Raw genomic sequence first — 6,000 nt, 5'->3', positions numbered from 1 at the left:
AAATTTTATCATATTTATATTATATAAATAATAAATAAAAAATTTACTTTAATTTGTTGCTTAATGCTAGAAAATTATCTTGCTTTAAGATACAATTTCAACTTTTGTTTTGTTTTTTAATTAATTTGGTTTAGTTTGGTTCCATCTAATGAAATTAGTTTTATAGTATGTTTTGTATTGTTAGTGCAATCGTGCATTAAGTGGTCATGTTCAATCAAAGTTTGTTTTAATATGTTGGGTAAAGGGTTTAACTTGCGTTTTGTCTATGTTATTAATGTCTGCATGAAGTTTGTAAATATTTAGCAAGACTGTTTGTCTAATCAAAATCTCCTCGTTGGAAACAATCCAAAGGTAGAAAAATCTCGTATAACGATTGAGCGTAAAATACTAAATGACTAAATGAAAATAGTTAAAATCAAGTGTCTGCTTTCTTTTTCAAGCTTCAGTCTATTTATGGCTTTTTCTTCGATTTGACCGTTGTGTTGACGTGGTAGTTCCGGGTGCCTGAAAGTCTTCCTAGCACTTGGATTCGTCGAACCCAATTTACTCTAACAACAGTCTCCTAATGACTCTAGATGATTTCTTACGATTCAGGTGTCTGGAAGCAATCCAAGCACTTAGATTTCGCTGATATGGACTCCATCCTCATCCATCTCAGTAACGACTCGTTCTGACTTGGAATGGGTGTCCAGCGCTTAGAATGGATTCGAATGCATGGATTCTAAGACGCTCGAAATAGATCCTGGCGCTTAAAGTCTGAGCGCCTGGATAAGCTCCAGGCGCCTGGGATGGTCAATCTAGTGTTGATGATTTTTCTCCTCTGTTCTGCCTTGGTCATCTTGTGTAGTCTTCCTTTCAGTTTCTCGTCCCTCATATACATCGAGCCCTTCCAGCTCGCTCCCGTGCGTCCTTTTCGCTTCGTCGGGTATCTTCCGTAACTCCTCGTACCTAAGATGCTCCGAGCCCGTCGACTCCTCTCACGTGTCATCTTTTTCACTCACTTACGTTTTCTGTCAAGGATGGCCATTTGGATTACGTATGTTCTCCTAAGTACCTATAGACTTAAACACACGTATCAAATATAATCAGGATCTAATTTCAGACTTATTTGATCATACATCAAAACTCCACTGGGTACTAACATGCCAGACCAATCAGGATAAAATTTACTCAAGCGATTCAACCTTTATTCAAATTTACTGCTACGAAAGGTTGGAGCTCTTATATATAAGTAGAGCCGTCAATTTGGGTTAGGTCCGTTGGGTTGGCCTACCCCGTCGAATAATTTAATCGGGTTGGATTGAAATTTTATCAATTTATTTTAAGGTGGGTTCAGGTGAGTAGACCCGCCTAGGCTAGCGACCTGCATGGGTTGGCCCACGACCCACGTGGGTTGGCTCGTAAGTTGAAAAAATTTACTTTTTTTTTTAATTTAAAATTAAAAGAGAAAATTCAATGAATTAGTTGGTTGACTCATTTAAACCGCAATATAGACTTAAAATTTTCAACTTGACCAGTTTAAACTACAATTCAAACTTAAAAATTTTAATATTTTCTATATTTTTTTATTTTTTGATAGGCTCATGGTTTGACTCGCCTAACCCACAATCCGCCTTAAGTTGGGTTAGGTTAAAAAAATTTTAACCCGCCAAGTTGGTGGATCGGCCCGCCACACCATAGGTGGATCCGTTTGACAGCTCTATATATAAAAAGGCTAAGACCTTGGGCAGAAATATAAATAGACTTACTATGAAAAAAATAGAATCCTTCCACCGTCGTTTTCTCATTTTTCTTCTTTTTGTCATGCACTCGTTCGGCGGTCTACCCATGATAGAGTTCGGGTACAAACTCAATTCATCACGATCGACTCGTGCTTGGTAGTGATCACGGTCTATCACTGTATCTTAGTAAATAAATGTCTGTCATAACCTCAAAGCATAGCTGAAGGGGGAAGAATTTATTTAAGAAAACTACATCAAACACAATAAATCTCTGACAGATTGTGGAATATTTTCTAACAAGGATTTGGACACTTGAGCATAATAAAACACAAAAATAATGTGTTGTAGAATTAAGTACGTTGGTGCTTAAACCATCAACCAACAATTTATAATTTTAAAATGTGATCTAATGCTCATTTATACAAAGTTGAAAATATTCGCTCTACTCAATTATCAGCATAATCTAGTCGAGTCAATTGAAAGTTTAAAAATATAAATGTTGGATCCAATAATACTATATATAATATATAGTCTACTGAATTCTTTTTCTAGTTGGCTAAACACCTAACAACCAATTGTTTAAGTTATCAAGTCAATTCTAGTTTGAAAAACAAATACTTTATTCCCTAACAAACAATTGTTTAAGTTATCAAGTCAATTCTAGTTTGAAAAAAAAAACTTATACTTTATTCCCTAACAACCAATTGTAAAAAATTAAGCTATTAAAACTTAAGGATTAGTTTCCTCATAAGCCTACTTTAACATAAAATCCTTGCATGGCTAGCTTGTCTTCAAGTCCTTGGACAAGAGAACTTAATTCTTTGCTTTCGATGGAAGAAAGAATTATTCTTGGTCCCCAAATAGCCATTCATGGGAGCTACAAATGGACCTCCACCACTTTTTCTTTTCCTCCAATTGATAATCTTCTTGATTTCGAAAAGTCCAAGAAGACTTTGAATAATATATTTCAATTCCACCATTAAACACTTCACTTTTGTTATTTTATTCACAAAGATTATGTTAAAGTTAGCAAAAATTAAAAGAAACAAAAAAGAAATTGGGACTACATGTGAAACAAGGACAAGTTGCACGAACGATTGATACACACAAGTGTGTCGAAGAAACATACAAAAAATAAGAATAGAATATATGCCTTCACATTTGGCAAAATAGGATGTGACTTTTTATTCGTTATTAGACACATTTTGAACCCTCATTATTATTATTAATATTATAATAATATATTTGACATAAGACTCTAAAATTTCCCCTCATACACTAGTAGGGTAATTATTGCTAAGTAATAATTGTTTATTTGAGATTTTGAGGTGTATAATTATTGTTTTTTTGACAAAAATCAAAAGGGTGCTGCTGTAAATTATATAAATTGTCAAAAAGACATCTTTTTTAAATAAAAAAATTAAAAGAGAACCCATGAGATGAGATGTTTTATATCCAAAATATCTCTTATTTCAATATTGTTGTAATAACTACTTAGTAGTTTCTATCATTATTGACTACTCGATAATTATTACAACATGTAGCAATTAGTCTATAGTTGCTATAATATAAAAATTTTACTATTTCATTTTAATCAAAATTAGTATACATAAAGTACTATTATATCAAAATAATCTTTATTAACTTGGACAAAATTATTTAAGATTCATCCAAATCGCTTTAAATGAGTCAAAATTATTTTAAAACAATTAAAATAAGTTACCTACATAGTTATAGTAGTTACTTAAGTAGTTTAGAATCATCAATTTGAGTTAGGCTTGTCAAGTTGGTCCACCTCGGCTCATCAAAAAATTTAAGTTAAGTTGAAATTTTATCAACTCATTTTAAGACTAGTCCGGGTGGGCCTACCCACCTAGGTCCGCAACCACGTAAGTCGCTGCAGGTTGAGATTTTTTCTTTCAAAATTTAAAATTAAAGTAGAAAATTCAATGGGCTCGTGGGTTTGACTCTCGCCTAAACCACAACACAAACTTAAAATTTTCAATCTTTTCAATATTTTTTTACAAACTCGTGGGTGACCCACCTAACCCGTAACCCACCTTGGGTTGGATTGGAGATTTTTCAGTCTGTCAAGATAGTGGCCTAACCCACCTCGCCATATGACGGATTTTTGATGGGTCAATCCACCTAGCCATGGTTGCTCCGTTTGACAACACTAGAATAGTTGCTATGTAGTTGTGGCTAAACCCTAATAAACTCTAAAACCTTAAACTTTAAATCTTAAACTTTGAATATTATTATATCAAAATATTATTTACCAAGATCAAAATAATTTAAACTTCATCAGAATTATTTTAAATTAATTAAAATTACTTAAAATAATTATAGCAACTACCTAAGTAGCTGATACACAATTGTAAAAGTTATTAAATAGCTACTATAATATTATAATAATATTATATTAGCTAGTACACACTGTTAGCAACTAGTAACTGCTATAATATTACAATAATATTGTATTAGTTAGTATACAGTGGCGTAGTTAGTTGTAATTGATACAATAATACTTGAAGTAAGCCTACAACATTATAGCAACCACATATTATCCAAGCAAGTTAATATATTACAATTATAGTCTAAGTAATTAGAATCAATCTAGTCCATATAACAAATTTGAATCCAACCCAAAATGGTACAATTTCAACACAAACACTATTTAATAAAAACTCTACTTACATGGTTTGAGGAAAAAAAATTCTTTTATTCTACATGTTTATTTATTTATTCATAATTTAATTATATATATATTTTAGCCCAATAATTAATTTATGATAATTATTATATTGTTAATACACATTAAAATAGGGTGTTATATACTGAATTTATATTTATAATAAATAATTAATAATATATTTATAATAAATAATTAATAATTAAAATAATAATTATAAATTTATTTTTATTTGTAACAGCTAATTATAGTTGTTATAACAATGTTGAAAGTAAAGATATTTTTAAGATAAAATATCTAGTGGGACCCCCTTTTATTTTATTTATTTTTTGAAAAACGATTTGCATAATTTGAAACGTGGTTGGGAAAAAAATTAGAATGGCAATATTTATACAAAAAATAAGCTATTTTTAAACAATTAATAAACATATAACAACTAAAAAAATGCTAGATTAATACGTAGTTTATAGATATCTTTGTCAAAATAATTCACACCACTCATTATTAAAGATGATATTAGTAATTTTCTCCACAATTTAGGCTACTAATTCACATCACTCTTTATCAATTGTAATTAAGCAATCTTATTACCCTACTTATCCATCTATGGACAATCTATGGACACCTATTGATACGATAAATTAACTCAATATTTTTTTGATTTTTTTTTTCAAATTTAAGATTTAGAATTTAGAAATGAGATTTTGTTCAAATCATATGTAAAGAAAGTGAGAATTATAAAATAATAATTTTAATAGTAAGTACTTATGGGTTATCCATAGATAAGTGAGTAGGGTAACTGAGTTATCATTTTAACTGCTTAAGGTTCTATTAAATTATATGTTTTAGGATATTTTTTTTTTATAAAAAATACTAAAATGTATATCTTATATTTATTTTTGAGTGACTTTTTTTTTATTATTTTTTAAGCATGAAACTTAATTAGTTATCTTTTAAAAACAATCCCTAAGAAGTTTTTTCATAATCGTCACACCCTTAAAGAAGTACATAACTGCCCTCTAACTATGTTCAATTAATAGATCCCTCCTATGCCAAAAAGACATTTTGAACTTTTGGTTCCAAACCAAATTGTGGAATCTCCCAACAATTAGGAGTCGATGATATGCTTAGCTTATGAACCCTAAACTCTATTACTAATTCCAATTATAAAATTCACCTTCTATGAGATCTCACAAATATTACTTCAAAACTAAAGTGCTTTTATATGACTTTTTTTTACGAGGGCAAATATAATCACTCAATTCAAAATAACACATTTTACTTTTTTTTAAAATTATCCCTTGCCTTATTTTTTATAGCTCTCATGGTGAATCAGGTCATCTCAGAATTAATCGACGTAAATGGGATACTAGTGTCAACTAAAAAAACTAAGTTAGTTTTTTAATATAGTTCTATTTAACCTTATTAGTTAACCTATCCAAATCTCTTTGTAACTTGATAATAACCATCCACTTAGCAAGTTGCTCCTTAGCAATTTGACATAAGAACTACAAATATCCTCCTACTTTTCTTATTTTTTATAATATTAAAAAGAAAATAAAAGAAAAAAAAATAGAGAGAAAAAGT

The sequence above is a fragment of the Curcuma longa genome, chromosome 4 (genome assembly GCF_044706935.1).
Source record: "Curcuma longa cultivar G26 ecotype Majalengka, Jawa Barat chromosome 4, ITB_CL_G26_1.1, whole genome shotgun sequence".
Lineage (NCBI taxonomy): Eukaryota > Viridiplantae > Streptophyta > Magnoliopsida > Zingiberales > Zingiberaceae > Curcuma > Curcuma longa.
Note: the sequence above shows the minus strand (reverse complement) of the source record.